The 17,487-nt window shown below is 36.9% G+C and overlaps 1 long non-coding RNA gene and 1 pseudogene across 2 annotated transcripts in view; both read left to right on the top strand.

The window, feature by feature from the left end:
• Nucleotides 1-17,487, top strand: part of LOC114256409 (xanthine dehydrogenase 1-like) — a 182,033-nt pseudogene that overhangs the window by 76,059 nt on the left and 88,487 nt on the right. The window contains exons 7-12 of the transcript XR_014351449.1: nt 7,530-7,622; nt 7,681-7,773; nt 8,184-8,472; nt 8,687-8,907; nt 13,281-13,442; nt 16,497-16,631. The product of XR_014351449.1 is annotated as a xanthine dehydrogenase 1-like (transcript). The remainder of the gene's footprint in view (nt 1-7,529; nt 7,623-7,680; nt 7,774-8,183; nt 8,473-8,686; nt 8,908-13,280; nt 13,443-16,496; nt 16,632-17,487) is intronic.
• Nucleotides 114-5,231, top strand: LOC145807745 (uncharacterized). The gene is made up of 3 exons (XR_014351100.1): nt 114-229; nt 4,198-4,251; nt 5,033-5,231. It is a non-coding gene; the product is annotated as an uncharacterized LOC145807745 (long non-coding RNA).

The following is a 17,487-nucleotide window of genomic DNA, read 5'->3' as shown; positions in this document are numbered from 1 at the left end:
ATATATGTATTTTGTATATTTATCTATCTATTTGACCTAAGTGTGCCCACCACTAGTATAAAATAAAATAAACACAAACCCTAACTCTTGTTATAATTGTTTTCCACAACACTAGCAGCCCAAGCAGCCGTGGGTTTATGAAGGAAAGAGAGGGGTTTTTCAATCATCAAGATTATTGTTGTAGCCAAGAAGGAGAGCTTTGGGTGTGTTGTGCTGTGTGGCCTCCTAGGTTTTCTTCTCTTCTTACTTTGTTCTTTATCCTAATAATATTGTTATTTAATTCATTGATGGAGAGATTATAGGTGTATGTATTTTGTGTATATATATATGCTGTTAAGAAATCTGAGTTAAATTGATGTATAAAGAATGAGTGTAATTCTTAGTTCAAAAATTCTGCACAGAATCGCAAACTTTAAAAATCAAGAAACCATATCAAACGGATGAATTTCGAACTGAAATTTTTACAGTAGATTAATTACATATTAAATTGCATATCTGATTTTTTTCATAATTTTTGGGAGTCAAAATTCATATAAATTGAGGTATTCAAATCTGTCCAGGAAACCAGCCCGAAACAGTAAATTCGGGAGTGTTGTTCTCTTTGGGTATAAATCCAAAAATTATCAAATTAGTGTCATTAGAACCGGTTACGTGTCTACTTTCGTACGTTTTTGGCCTTGCATTGATTTCTCGTGTATATTAAGAGAACCGTCAATTTCTTTAAAGTGTTGCAGAAAACAATCTATTTGGATATAATAAATTGTAGATAATTATTTTGATAAGAAAATCAAGTGAAACCAATTGGGTTTGAAACTTAGGATCCAATAACTCAGAATCATCAAGACTCACTACGGGCGAGGTGTCCAAATTTTTAGGAGAAGCTGTAAAAGCCGCAGTGGAAGGATCCACATCAGCCCAGAAAGCAAATGTACAACGAAGGCAACTGTAAAATAATTTGTAACCAATATTTGTAATAAGAAGAAATTATTTTACTAGTAATAATATTTCAATCTACAGTTCAGATGCGCCCTTACAAATGATTTTGTGCGACATTCCCACACAAAATAACAAATAATTGCGTTTTTTACAATATTATTGTAGGCGCCATTAAATTGACCTAAACTATCGCGGAATTCGGATACAACATTTTTTCCGATGTTGATAAATGTTTTAACACCTTGACGGCTAACAACTGGATATTCATCATTTGATTGTGGTGGCATTAGAGCGGGGACACGCCGCAATACAACAAAACGGTCTATTTCCGTGCCCCTGACCATACAACCAGTTCGTGGGTCACCATTGGACCACAGGAAAACATCTTCAAACTTTGGCGTATACGCAGGATTAGGAAACCGGTCTAACACAACGACAAATTCACATTGGCCATTGTCGAGTATACCAGATGGATCAATGTCCACAGTTTGTTCCGCAGCCTGAGTAGAGGCGTCACGCATATCGCTTTCGAGGCCAGGCGTATCAGCAGCAGTTTCGGAGAGTCCACCAGTTTGATGCAAAACTACACCCTGGATGTAGAGTCCTAACAGTTTCAATTTTCGGGATAGCCGTTCATCCCTTTCAGTACCAACCTCCGGCAAATCGAAATGGAAAAAATGAGGCTCATCATACGGGAGGAAATCGTCAATCCTCCAGATGGAATCACACAACGATTAAGACGTGAATCGTTTTTTTTTTGTAATAACTATGTTTCCGTAGTTTAAAATAACTTCGACCGGAAACACTAGATCTACTGGAGGTTGTCCAACGGCGACTAAAATTTAATTTAGTTCTGGCGGTATATGGACGCCGTTGCGAAAATCGGAAAGTAGTCGCCATAATCGATGGTTAGGAACCCAGCATTAAATGCATCACATCGATTATATTTTATAGGCGTAATATGTTGACCGTGACATGGGTCAACATGAACAGTTAACCATGTTTAAATCAGGTTCCTGTATAACGTATGGCACAGTATAATAACAGATCACCCACGATGCAGAAAAATCAAAGCGTGGGCCATACGTAGGTTAACTGTTTGCACAATCAGCTTGCGCTTGCCTTTAAATTCAAATTTCCTGCTTGCGCTTGCCTTTTTAGATATTTAATCCTGACCGTAGATATAGGCGCGGAGCGGAAGCCCTAGACGACAACACGCCGCGAATTGCGGAAGGGAGCACCAATCGGGGGACGACACGTGGCGCGAGGGGGAGCGTCCCAGGTAATATTAGTGGGACGCTCCGGGGCACCTATATAACTCACTCCCTAACTCTCTTCCACCAGTATAATTTTCCAGAGAGTGACTTGCGTCATCCGAGAGAGTAAGTGACGTCATTTGAGAGTGAGTTATGGCATCAATGCGACGTCGTTTTAGAGAACGCGTTTTAAATTAATTATTCTCCCAACTCCATGAAATAGGATATATAAGAACATGCATTAGCCATTGATGCCCCATACGAGAATTGTGTGCCTGACAATTCTAACAGATCGCTGCGCTATCATAATGTCAGAAGAAATCCAACAGGCCGATCTTACAGATAATCTCCAAGAAAATGATGAGGGCGATTTGGAAACCCAAATCATAGATGCCACATCAAACGTACCGATATCCAATATACCAATCTACAATCCAAAGATAGGCGATACAATGTGGTAAAAACTCACGTTTAAGTCTATGATGATTGACAAATGCAAGCTAAGCTACAGGCCACAGTGTCCATTTAATTCCACCGGCCGCGTCGAAGTCGAAATACGAGACACACGGCTACGAGCGGATGATCAATTACAGGCCCGCTTTACGTTTCCAGTTACATGCCCAGTAGACATAACATATTTTGGAAACGCCTATGCTGCCGCAGATAAGAAAGGATGCCCATGGACAGGGTCATACAAATTGCTACAGACAAACATCAACGACGGTGTCAAATACTGCAAGCTGAAAGCAACATTGGCTTTCCAAACATCGTCGTTTCCAGATGAAATTACATATCGGCCGCCATTAATAACTGTTGTGTCCAAAGTATTCAATAACAGCCACGTGGATATTTGGCACGTGGAGCGCAAAGTGACGAAGGCAAGACTAACACGCAGCAATTCCGAATCACATTTTCGATCCACAATGACATTGTCAGCACCGATGGGTCGTTACGGTTCATCGGCCCAAAGCATAATGGCGGCACGAATGTCAGCAAGTTCAATTCGGGATGGGCCTCAATCATTCAGTCGGCGGGACATAATTTTGCCGACCCACGGCCCATCATTAATCAACACTAGCCCAAATAATCAGCCTAGCGGCCCAGTTGACATAGGCCCATCAGTAAGCGAGGCCGGATCCAATAACTCAGAATCATCAAGACTCACTATGGACGAGGTGTCCAAATTATTAGGAGAAGCTGTAAAAGCCGCAGTGGAAGGATCCACATCAGCCCAGAAAGCAAATGTACAACGAAGGCAACTGTAAAATAATTTGTAACCAATATTTGTAATAAGAAGAAATTATTTTACTAGTAACAATATTTCAATCTACAGTTCAGATGCGCCCTTACAATCGATTTCATCTATTTTTTTCATAATTTTTGGGAGTCAAAATCCATATAAATTGAGGTTTTCAAATCTGTCCAGGAAACCAGTCCGAAACAGTAAATTCGGGAGTGTTGTTCTCTTTGGGTATAAATCCAAAAATTATCAAATTAGTGTCATTAGAACCGGTTGCGAGTCTAGTTTCGTACGTTTTTGGCCTTGCATTGATTTCTCATGTATATTAAGAGAACCGTCAATTTCTTTAAAGTGCTGCAGAAAACAACCTGTTTGGATATAATAAATTGTAGATAATTATTTTGATAAGAAAATCAAGTGAAACCAATTGGGTTTGAAACTTAGGATATATTAGTTGATATCTGGAGGGTTTTAGAATTTTTCGAATAGCGTGGAGTGAGCTTTGTAATTTTCAAAGTTAGCGAATAGATTGGGAAAACTTGTTTAAAACACTGTTTTATCTTAAAGTTATTTTTAGTTAAGTTTCGATCGGAACCTATGTCTTGGGTGATTTTAGACCTTGAGGAACATGAACTTAGATAATATTTAAGAGTAACGGTGAGTTGGGTTGAGCCGTGTTAGTGCAATTTAGTTTGGGGTTACTTAGTTCATATTCTTTAGTATTTTTAAATTAGTAGTAGCGTGTAGTTTTTATACTTGGTTCAGGGCACTAGTTGGACTTTTACACTCTATTCGAGGATTATATTATTTCGTTTCCAGGTGAGCAGTTTCATGCTACATATTTTTATAAATGTTCCCCTACCCTGAACTGTTGGAAAATTAAATTGTTGTTTCATGATTAAACTGTTTTGATAAATTATTATATTATTAATGGAATCAAATTATTTCTGAAACATGTGTGAGCTTGGCATACTGTAAACTATTTGTTTTGGTCTCATGTTTATAATGATGAACTACCATGTTTTGCGAAACTGATGTGTATTGATTATTGGGACCATGTGTGTATTTAGTCCAGGGAAATTATTCCACTGTGTGTGGCGACTCTGGCCACTAGGGAACAGATCCGGGTTGGGCCGTGATGACTCTAGTGCTCAACGATTGTAAGAAACAGACCTTTAAAAACAACTAGGTGACCTTCAATCGGATCGTCTTTGAGAAAAGGCCCAGGTGCCATCCTGAGGATGACTCTTAGTTCGTTATTGGATCCAACGGGGCTTATAGCCTTGAGAACTGTGTGGCAAATTATTTGTTTTCTTGGTACCTAGAAAATTATTGGTGTTCATGTTATAATCTGTTTTAAGTGGAAAATGTCATTTATCATGTTCTTGCGAGACATGAGTATTTTAAGCGTTGAATTGTGGAACCTTCTTTTTGAAACAGATTCTCTTTACCAAACTGTATGCCAGTCTAGTTTCTGTGAGATATATATATATATATATATATCTTATTTTGGAATTGAGCCCTGTTTTCAAAACTGTATTTACTATCCATGTTGCTACTCACTGAGCTATCAGCTGACTTAGTTGTTTACCATTTTCAGGTGTTAGAAGGACTTAGAGTGGACTCATGGCGTAGCGGGGACTCAATTGCATGGACCTCTAGGGCATTTATTTAATTTGTTTTAGGTTGCTTTGTCGAGTTTTGTGCATACATTGTGGTTGAGTTTTATTTAGAATTATTTTATTTTGTGGACGGTTTGTGTTCCATTTAGTATATATATGTTTTTAGGAAGTTGGTTATGACTTGATTTTCACTTGTGGTATGTCACTAGATTGGGTGTTGATTTATTTATTTCTAGGCTATCATCACATTTATTTTTTATGGTTTTGGGTTCATGTTTAGGCTTACGTGTGCCTTGGGCTAAGTCCCTGTGGGCCACGGCCGGTCATGCCTGGATTTGGGGTGTGACGCTAGCGCTCAACGATTGTGAGGAAAAGACCTTTAAAAACAACTAGGTGACCTTCAATCGGATCGTCTTTGAGAAAAGGCCCAAGTGCCACCCTGAGGATGACTCTTAGTTCGGTATTAGATCCAACGGGGCTTATAGCCTTGAGAACTGTGTGGCATATTATTTGTTTTTCTTGGTACCTAAAAAATTATTGGTGTTCATGTTATAATCTGTTTTAAGTGGAAAATGTCGTTTATCATGTTCTTGCGAGACATGAGTATTTTAAGTATTGAACTGTAGAACCTTCTTTTTGAAACAGATTCTCTTTACCAAACTGTATGCCAATCTAGTTTCTGTGATATATATCTTATTTTGGAATTGAACCCTGTTTTCAAAACTGTAATTACTATTCATGTTGCTACTCACTGAGCTATTAGCTGACTTAGTTGTTTACCATTTTCAGGTGTTAGAAGGACTTAGAGTGGACTCATGGCGTAGCGGGGACTCAATTGCATGGACCTCTAGAGCATTTATTTAATTTGTTTTTGGTTGATTTGTCGAGTTTTGTGCATACATTGTGGTTGGGTTTTATTTAGAATTATTTTATTTTGTGGGCGGTTTGTGTCCCATTTAGTATATATATATTTTTAGGAAGTTGGTTATGACTTGTTTTTCACTTGTGGTATGTCACTGGATTGAGTGTTGATTTATTTATTTCTGGGCTATCATCACATTTATTCTTTATGGTTTTGGGTTCATGTTTAGGCTTACGTATGCCTTGGGCTAAGTCCCTGTGGGCCACGGCCGATCATGCCCGGATTTGGGGTGTGACAGAGAGAGAGAGAGAGAGAGAGAGAGTATGAGAATTAAAGGGAAAGCTAAGAGGTGAGAGAAGCTTGTTTCCAAATAACAAAATAAAGAATAAGGATATTGTAATTGTACGGGGAGGAAATGTTCGTCCCCGTGCGTACTCCTTTCGTCCAAGCTCCTTGTCTATCCAATCAACCTGAGAATACAATGGCGGTGAGCTGCCCGGCGGTGTGTTGCCAGAAAACCCCTCCGACGGTCAAGTTAGCACATCCTCAGGGAGAGAGAGGAGGAGAGAGATATAGCACAATGGGTGTTTCTTACCAAATGATGCTCCATCCTCCGCATGGGGGGCAGTCATGGTTATATATACTTTCAGCGCTCAACTCTGTACCCATTACTCTCTTGACACGTGGAACTGCTCTCCCATCTGTCAGCACAAATTTAGAGAACACCACCTAACCAAACCGCCAGACAACATTAGCGGGAACTCGGCAGCCCGGCGGGATCCTCCTCGGCCTTCCACGACCGTGCTATGTAATGAGTCTGAGTGCTCCACTCGCTGAGCTCCATCACAACTGAGCTTGGTAGCATTCCAGTACGGCCGAACTCCAGACAGGTTAGGCCGGTCCATGAGAGACCTTTCTGTCGAGCTACATGCGCAAACAATAAGTCTGGATTGACAGACGATCATCTTGGCCGAATGGCCCTGGACCTCAACTGAGCAAACCACTCTGGATCAGCCAACATTAACTCGGCCCAAACACGCTCGGACCTGTTTTTAGCCCGATCATTACCACGACCCAAAGCCAGATTATGAAATCTCCCTCACAGTAATCTTCATCAATTAAAAGAAGAATTTTAGGCTTTGGGATAGGCATTAGGTAGCTGTTTTCCTATAAAATATAATAATGACTTCTTTTCTTTTCAAAGACTTGCAGGCTTTTTGATGTTGTATTAATGACTTCTGATGTTTCCAACAACTTTATTGACACAGCGTGTAGACAAATTTTTTAGAAGAGATAAAGATGCAATAGCTAACAAACGAGCATGCCACGTATAAAATTTAATGTATTTAATTAATTTGGTCGGACAAAACTGTCTGCAGCATCATTTTTCGAGTCGGGTTGGTTGGGTACATTGGGTGAATCGGTTTGTTGCACACCCCTAATTTATATGGATAATAATGCATGATTGTTTCCTTCACCATTGTTGCAAGTGTCATGAATTACTGAGTTCAGTTCAGTGTGTGTGTGATGCTTGTCTTTGGCCTCATTTTTTATTTTCTTTTCTGGCGGTTTAACTTCTATTGTCAGTTAACATTTCCATTCTTTTTGTGTAGACCCCTCAGAAACACCAAAACTATGTTTCCCATGTCCTTGGCCTTCCCATGTCAAAAGTGGCAAGATCAGCTTTTCTGGCTGCTGTGGCTTCTGTTTCCTTTTTTTTCCCACCAATTTTAGACAGGGATATAGATATGATGACAACTGAAGATAAATTACAACTGACCTGTCAAACAAACTTTAGACAGGGATATAGATATGAAGACAACTGGGCAGAGACATAGCTTTCTTGGAAAGTACAAGGTACTATTTTTATTTGTCTTGTTGGACAATACTTGTCAAAAGAAAATAATCTTACTGACTTATGGAGCTGTCCCATATACTGCAATACTTTGGCATGTAAGCAGTATATATACCCGGAGACCAACTGAAGATATGGAATTATGGAGCTGTCCCATATGCTGCAATACTTTGTCTGTTTCCCTTTTTTTTTTTTTTTTTTTTTTTTTGTAAACTCATGGTAGCTGTTTACTACAAAATAGATTCTGCATTTAAGGTAAAAGTAGTGAGGGAGAAAGGAGGAAATTTTCTCTTGCAACTTTTTTAATGAGACCTCCTTAAGCTTGTTATTGCACTTTCTTGTGCTTCTTGTTAACTCTAAATTTTAAATATGATGGAGCATGTCAATAATAAAGGTAAATTTTTTGATGCAGGTTGGATTTAAAAATGATGGAAAGGTTCTTTCTCTTGATCTTGAAATATACAATAATGCTGGAAATTCACTTGATTTGTCTATTGCTATACTTGAACGTGCTATGTTTCATTCTGATAATGTCTATGAGATCCCAAATGTCAAGATAAATGGAAGGGTTTGCTTCACTAATTTTCCTAGCAATACTGCTTTCCGAGGATTCGGTGGTCCTCAAGGTATGCTTATTACTGAAAATTGGGTTCAAAGAATAGCCCTGGAACTCAAGAAAAGTCCCGAAGAGATTAGGGTAAGTCATTGCTCTTGATGATATTTTGTTGTCATTGTGTTTTATGTAATAGATCAGATTTGTAGCCGCTGTGAGCAAGGATCCTCTAAAGTGATTTTTTCCTAAAGTTTCCTAGAGTGCTATATTGTGTGGTTGAGATTTATTGGCAAGTCACATTTTTCTGATGTGACTTGCCAGTAAATCTCAACCACACAATGTAGCACTCTAGGAAATTTTAGGAAAATTTCACTCTAGAGGATCCTTAGTGTTACATTTTGGTCAACAAATTCAACACTGTACCCTGCAGCAGCTTCGGAATGAACTGAAGTCATCATGTGACTTTCTAAAGGCTCGAAAAGAAGTTGAAAAGTTTAATTTTCATAATCGATGGAAGAAGCGTGGGGTTGCTATGGTACCAACAAAATTTGGCATTTCGTTTACAACCAAATTCATGAACCAGGTAACCTTTGAAATTATATTAGTATATTTGGTTTCTCAAGTCGGGTGGTGTTTTAATGACTGTATATCAATGCTTTTAAATTGACGAGGCTATGAATAGTTGATGCTTCCTTTTCTGGGTTTGGGGGTGGAGCCAAGTATTCTTCTTGCGATGTCTGAACTGAAACATCACTGGTTAGAGTAGTATTTCAAATGTGTCTGTTGAATTCACTCAATTATCCAATTCATCACAATCAAGGATCTCTCTATGAAATTCATCACATTTGCACTTTGCAAACTTTACGCCGTGTTTGGGGGATTTGGGAAGCGATTTGGAAAATGAAAGGAAAAGTGTGTGAAACTACGTAAAATATAGGTATGTTTTATTCACATTTCACCTACCTTTTGCCTTTCTCTTTTTCAAATCCCCCAACTAAATATAGCGTCAATGGTCCAACTTTGATCAAATCTCAGACGAAGAAAAACAATGAAAAGGAGCTTAAAAAGAACAATTACCATCTGTCCATGGCTGGTGGTAGCATTAAAGGAGTTTAAAATCATTGCAAATAATTTGATAGGGAAAACAACAAAAGATGTGCTAACAGCCTACTCGCACATCATTTAAGTTTCAACTGATTAGCCTAATACACCATTATATGTACTGATTATTTGTGTTGCTAATGGACAGTATTAAAGGTTTGGATGTACTGATTATTTGTGTTGCTAATGGACAACAGAAAAGGTCTAGGATTTCTGAAGTTTTCCCTTTGCATCATGTGGGAACCCTGTGAGCTGAAATTATAATTCATTATTTGTTTTGACGTTAACAGAATTATTTTAACTTCACTTATATAGCACATTTTGACCTATAAGAAATAGAATTATAATTTTACCAGTGATTAAAAACCAACTTCATTATTTGTTTTGACGTTAACAGAATAATTTTAACTGCTTAGCTGCACTATTATTTTTCCTGATTGATTTCAAATTTAGTACCGTGAATGAACTCTTACTGATAATCTATCAAGAACATCTGTTACAAAGGCCTAGCTTCAACTAATTGAAACTAATTAGTTGAATAATGGTTCTTCCTTCTGCTCGATCAAGAAACCATAAATAATAAACTTAAGACTGAAAATCCCATAAATTTTATATCTCAAAGTTCATGGTGGATACAAATGTTCTCTTACAGGACCTACAGGTTGCCTACTCCTAGTAACTCATTTGCCCCACTTGACAGATAAAAAATCTATAATACATCTTTCATAAGATTTCCCTGCTTCCAAGAATCCAAGCTCTCCAAACTAATTCTGCTGATGACCGCTGAAGTGTGCCCCTCAATCAAGAAAGTAAATATTAAGTACCAACTAACAAAGGCGTTCAAACACTATCGAAACTCCTCCAAATTCAAGGCTTTGTTTGGTTCATTTTTCAGAATCTGTTTTTTCAAAAAGTTTCAAAAACTAGGTTGGTAAAAAAAATGCAACTAGGTGTGGGAACATAGAAAAAAGCCACATCTTTTTCCGATTTTTTTTGGTCTTTAGTGACTTTTTAAAAAAATTATGTCAAACATTTTTACTTTCCAGTCCATTTTGTCGAGACGAATATAAAAAGTATAGTTTTTTTAGAAAAATTTCAAAAAAAATTAAATAAGCCAAAAAAATATATATATATTTTTTATATATTTTTTTGGCTTAGTTTTATCTTTCTAGATTTTTTTTGGAATTTTTATAAAAAAATTATAATTTTTCGGTTCGTCTTGTCGAGCTCAATCTAGAAGCTTAAACTTTTTTGGAAAATTCTAAAAAAAGGTCACTAAGGATGAAAATAAGCCGCCCCCCCTCCCCCCAAAAAATTTTTTTTTTGGTGGGCTGAAATAATTTTTTAAAATTCAAAAATATCTTTTTTAGTATTTATTTTTGTCAAACTAATTTCTAATTTTTTTTTTCCAGAACAAAAAAACAACAATAAAAAAAAAAAAAATTCAGAAAACAAATTCTGAGAAGCCAATCAAAAAGAGCCCAAGTTTTCTTTGATCAATTTGGCTGGTTCTTGTTCTGCTTGTCGTGAGGTGACTAGTTATCCTTTGAGTGGCTCAGTGGCTATCGAGCATTTAGGCAAGCCTCCACTGTAGTTACCTTGTCAACAAGGAAGATGTTAGACAAACCAACCCTAATTTCTTGTCTTAATCACTTCTAAAGAGCACGGATCCTAGCTTTGATAAACTTCTAAAGAGCACGGATCCTAGCTTTGATAGAAAAACCTCACGTAGTTGGCCTCAAGAAATATTAATACTAAGTTTGTGCTCACTAAATAGACCTAGATACCAAGTTTTGGATTCCCTAGGAAACAACAATAAGAGATAAATTGATTCTCCTCTGGGTTTCTTCTTGGGAGATGAGTTTTATTACTTAATAAAAGCTGGAGAACGATGTTCCTCATATTCTAGAAGTTTTACAGTAGGCTTTCATCTATTCATTTATCTATTATAAAATAAAAACTAAAGTCCATATATAATAGTAGACTCTTTATGTTATGAAGCTGAAACCTTATGAATTTGATTGTGTCATTTGCCTTAATATTTGTGGAGCCGATGAATGCATGACCTTGAAACCTACGTTACACAGACTCATTAGTTTTGGTGAAATACCTGTGTCGACACGACACGACACGGGTATAGGTACGAGTATGGAATCCCGCCAGGATAAGGCATGGAGAAGATGGAAACAGTGGCATACCTATGATTAGGGCTTCGATCTTCATCTCAGGCTGCAATCATATTTGTCTCTCGATTGTCATCTCTCTTCTCACTCTCGATCTCCTCTGTCACTCTCTCTCTCTCTCTCTCTCTCTCTCTCTCTCTCTCTCTTCAATCTGTTTTTGTCTCGCATCTCTCACTCTCAATCTCCTCTTTTCTCACTCTAATTAAATAATTTATCATAAATAATAACCAAACCAAACCAAATGAAACCAAGCCTTAAGTCCCATCAAATGGGGTCGGCTACTTGAATCCTTCTTCTCCACTCGACTTTCGTTAGTCAAATTAAGGAGAGTCATATCTCTATTCACTACACTAGTTCACGTTAATCTAGATCTGTCATTTCTCCTAACACTATTATCTACCATCATTGTATCGCATCTTTTCACTGTTGTCTCTGTTGATCTCCATTGTATATGACCACATCATCTCAATCTATTATTTCTTAACTTATCTTCTATCGGTATTATTCCTACCCATTCTCGAATATATTCATTCCTAATTCTGTCTTTTCTAGTCTTGCCACACATTTACCTTAGCATCCCCATCTCAGCAACACTCATCTTATCACATGTTTCGTAGTTGCCCAACATTCCATGCCATACAACATTGCTGGTCTAATGACTGTTCTATAGAATTTTTCTTTTAGTCTAGTAGGCACTCGTTTATCGCACAGTATCCCAGATGCACTCATCCACTTAAGTCACCCTGCCTTAATTTTATAGACCACATCTGCTTCAATCTTCCCAGTCTCCGTGATAATAATTTATCATAAATAATATATAATATAATTTATAAATTATAATTTTTATCATATATAATATAGCATAAATAATATAATTTTTATGCCTAAAATAAAAACATTATTTATTTTATCACATATAATATAATTTATTTTATGCCTAATATAATTTTTATTTGTTATTTTTTTAACAGAATCTTTTATTTCTTAACTATTTTAAACTCATCTTCATATAATAAATATATTTAGGGAATAACTATTTAACGTATCCCTATATCCATACCAAATTTGGATTCATATCCACGTATCCTTAATTTTTTAGTTTTGAAGTGTCCAACCCCTAGATATGCACCCACACCTGATACTCGCATCCGAGTCCGTGTAACATAGCTTGAAACTTACCAACAGTCTGAAGTCTGATGTGTTCTTGAATTCATGTAATATAGGCTATCATATATATATATATATATATTTACTGATTATGTACATGTGGATTTTGCAATTACTTTGCCTACCTTTAGTGGTTGATACTTCGTTAGGGCTCAGGTCTCTGTAAGGGACGTTGATAGGGTGGTTCATCGCTTAGCTGATGTAGTCATATACTGAGTGATGAGAATGAAGTATCTTGTTGTAAGACTGTCTTACATATGGAACTTGATGTTATTGGCCTTTATGGAGATATCTAGAAGCATGTGCCCCTTTTTTTTTTTCTTTTCTTTTTCTTTTTCTTCTTTTTTTTTCTTTTTTTATTTATTTTATTTTTATTTTATTTTTATAATCTTCTAGAAGTTGTCTTACAAGAAAAGAAAACTCTATGTTTCTTGATGGTTATTGGTTTTTGTTTTAGTGTTGCTATATTTTTCATATTCTTATTACTGCATCTTGTTGACTATAGACAAGTGCTCTTGTACAAGTTTACACTGATGGAACAGTGTTAGTTGCACATAGGGGTGTTGAGATGGGGCAAGGTTTACATACAAAAGTTGCTCAGGTTGCTGCTTCTTCATTCAATATTTCTCTCTGTTCTGTGTTTATATCAGAGACAAGTATTGATAACGTAATGAACTTGGTTTAGATTACTAGTCTTTATGTTGTTTTAATTTTATATACTTGAAGTTTTTTTGGATTCAACTTGTTATAGAGGTTAGCTTTTATTATGCATTCTTTTTCAATATACGTAGAGAAGTGAAATGAGTGGGGTGGGTGAAAGATATGTTGCTCCTAGGAAGGGATCAAAATTCTCAACTTGACAAAAAAGGGATATTGCAACAAGCATCAAAGATGACTGAGATTGAGTCTTACTAATAGAAGAACTTTAGAAAGTTAGACCATAAAGAACTAAAGATTGTTTCTTTCCAAAAACATTATAGCAACCATTACATATGTGCCAGCACCGTCTTTAATAATTGAGTTGGTTTTTATCATAACCGAGGACTTTGGCTACATCATCGCTTTCTTGAAATGCTTGAAAGAAGTCATTGTTGCTGTTCCAATGGACTTTAAGCTCTCAGCATCATGATATTCCTGCCAAAGAGTATTTTCTTTGCTTTGGGGGTTCTTGGTTGGTATCATGCAATTAGAGATAACCTTATGTAGAGCATCATGTTATATCAACGGAAGGGAATCGAATTATTAGTTGATATAAAGAGAAAAATGAACTCTTTAACTAATGTCTTAATCTATGTAGCACGGACACGTTCCTTAGGCCTGCGTACGAGTGTTGGATACGCTGCGGACACTTGTCCAATACTCTCCCTTATGTGTTTCGTTTTTTTTTTTTTTTGAAAGTTTTCCAGTCAGACACGCAGTGACACGTTTCAGACACGCAGGTTTGGATCAAAGAAGCCCAAGACCTGTTGGAGAGGAGAAAAAGAGAGAGCCTGAGACAGATCGATGGGAGAGAAAGGGAGACAGATCAAGGGATCGAGGGAAGAGATTGAGGGAAAAAGAGAGATAGATCGAGGAAAGAGAGAAGAAATTCTAACCTGTTTTGACTTGGTCTTCTGTGTTCTTCTTCTCTGTCTTCTTCTTCTTCTCTTTGTCTTCTTCTCTTCATCTTCTGTCTTCTTCTTCTTCTCTTCTCTGATTTTGTTTATTCTGTGTCTCTCTTCTCCCTTTTCTGTCTCTTTTCCTTCCTTTAATTTCTTATTTATTTATTTAATTATTTATTTATATCCATGTTTTTATTAAAATTTATAAAACAAATTATTTTTATTTGAAAAAAAATTCATTTTTTATTAAAAAATTTAGGTAATGTGTTTAATAATTTTATTTTTATTATAATTTTATAGGAACCAATGAATTTTTTTTTATTTATAAATTTTAGATATATAATAAACAAATAAAATTATATATATTAAACGTGTCCTTAGCGTATCGTGTCCCTCATTTTTTAAAAATTTGCGTATCAGAGTGTCCGTGTCCGTGTCCGTGTCCGTCTCCATCTCCGTCTCCGTCTCCGTGCATCATAGGTCTTAATGTTGTGCATGAAATTTAATAAATATCACAAAGTCAATTTCTAAAGCAACCATTATAAGTTGATTGAGATTATCCACCTGTTTTCATTAGGGAAATTGCATTTAAGTGGTGTAGTGAAAAAACATTTTAATTTTCATGGTGGTGCAAGTTTTCTATGTGCATGGTGCAAATCCATCTATAGTGCAATTACTTTTTTACTGCTCCACTGATTTTCAAGTTCCCCTTTTTATTATCTTCCAATATGTTACATTTGTGTATACTTGTGTACTGTTTATACTTTCATAATTGGATTCCTAATGTCAATTCCTCATTTCTGTTTTGGTTTGTATTTGCTGTCAATTTTTTTTTTTTTTGATCAGCAAAGAAAAATTTCATTAAAAGTATGAAATTAAAGGAATAAGAAGATGGCATGCATTGAGAGAGATTCGGAAAGTGCAGAATACCCCTACTACTGCTACTCGCATCCATACAACCAACCCCTTGGCCTCACGGTTTTTTTTTTTTTTAAACAAAAAAGTTAAGAAGAACTTAACTAGAAAATAAAATACAAGACTCCCCACAAAATCAACGCACACAACCCAAACCCAAAAACCAACACCAAAACACCCAAGCTTAACAAACTAGCTCCCAATGCTGCTGCACTCCCAATCCACCTGAGCTGCCAAAACCACCATCAGCCACTTCTTCCACTCTGCTGATTACCCCTTGCTGGCTCACCTACCCTGGTACACCATCCTCCTTACCTCTGTAACCATTTTTTGACTCCAAGCTAGCAACCTATTGGAAGGACAACTTCTCTGCAAGCCCCTGAACAATAAACTCACATTCCCCCGATAGGACACCCACCACCACTTCCATAGTCGGAACACCTCCTTATAGAACACCCAACTCCACTCCACTTCCGATTCAAACCTCTGAACACTCACAGCAACTGAACACACCTGATGCCGAACAAAACCCACTGCCACTGCGGAACAAAAACCTCTGCCAACTCCAGCTCCACGGTCGGACACCTCTGTTCCGATCCAAACTCCGAACACACCCGTTACAGAAGCTCCAAAGGTAACACCCAAAACAACGACCAAACCGCCAAGGCACCGCCATACATCTGAAAGAAGTTCACCCCTCAAATACCCACTCGAAAAGGATCGCTAGAATAAAATCTTAGATCTAGATCGAAAATATGGATCTACATCTGAACTCTTAGATCTAAGATTGGACTGAAACATCACCAAAGATCTGAACCAAAGATTCGTCCCTCAAACTCCCACTCGCACTGGAATGCCCGAATGAAACTCCTAGCCAGATTAGAACAACCGCTAATCTAGACCAAAACTGACCACCATCTACTCTGTTTTGACCCCTAAACCAAGCACCCCCTGGTGAAACAAAACAAAACAACCCCAATGGGAGCTGGACTAGCAGCACCGAAACACACCTAAGTGGGAAAATAATGTGGGAATCAAGTTATTATAAGGAAAAACCAAAGAGGGAGCTGGACCAGCCGACTGCCATAGCCAAAAGCGACGGCCGGCTAGCCAAAAGTGAGGCCCGGGGGTGAAGGTTTTTTAGAGAGAGAGAGAGAGGTTTGAGAGGAACAAGAAATGAAATCGGTTATTGGCTGTCAAATTAGGTTCCAAATACATCACCAACAGCACCTTCTGCAAGCTTTCATATGTATGGTGCTGCAGTATTAGATGCTTGTGAGCAAATAAAAGCACAGGTGGAGCCTGTCACCTCAAAGCAGAAATTTAATTCTTTTGCAGAGGTACTCTTCTCATGATACCTGTAAACCACTCTTACCAGATACCATTTTTCTCCCATGTTGGAGAAGATATTCTTTTTTAATCTTTTGAAATTAATTGATGCAAGGTTGAAGAAAGTAGTTGTTATATTCAAAACAATTTAGTTTTATTTGCCACAATCAAATTTTTTTTTTTTTTGGGTTGGGGTGTGTGTGTTTGTCAGATAGTTTAACATGCATTGTTGTGCCATTTCCTCATAGGTTAAGCTTTTGGGACAATTTTTGACTTGACAACATATATAAATTTATTGGCACGCATTACTCCCATGGTTGTCAAATCTCAAATCGAATCACGAATCGAATTTCTAAAAAACTGAATTGTGAATCAAGTCGAATCATATATATATATATATATATAAAATATACATATAAAATCACAAATATAGTGCTTAAAATGAAAAAAAATAACAATCTAATATAAATTTCATGCATCATTGTTTCATTGATTTAAGAGGAAGCTCCAAAAGTTTATAGATCAATGTTCAAACTTCAAAAACTAGCTTTTGACAAAATTCAAAATCCAAAATGACATCATTAGACTTAGGCATAGTGGCATACAATACAACAGACTATTGAACTTCTAATTTCTAAATTCCAGTCATGTCATCATCAAGAACATCGATCAATTCATCATCTTCACTTCCAACATCTACTTGCTTAATATTTTCTATCTCATCATCATCATCATCATCTACTTCAACCAATTGTTTCCTTTTACTTGTCTTGTTGAGATTTCTAGGCCCTACAAATTAGAGTAAGATGTTTTGTGTCGTCATTTTGAACATTAAGGCAGTAGACCCATGAACTTTGAATGCATAAA

Source organism: Camellia sinensis, chromosome 14 (assembly GCF_055761805.1).
Source record: "Camellia sinensis isolate YWXY chromosome 14, ASM5576180v1, whole genome shotgun sequence".
NCBI lineage: Eukaryota > Viridiplantae > Streptophyta > Magnoliopsida > Ericales > Theaceae > Camellia > Camellia sinensis.
This window is presented reverse-complemented; position numbering and strand designations above follow the sequence as displayed.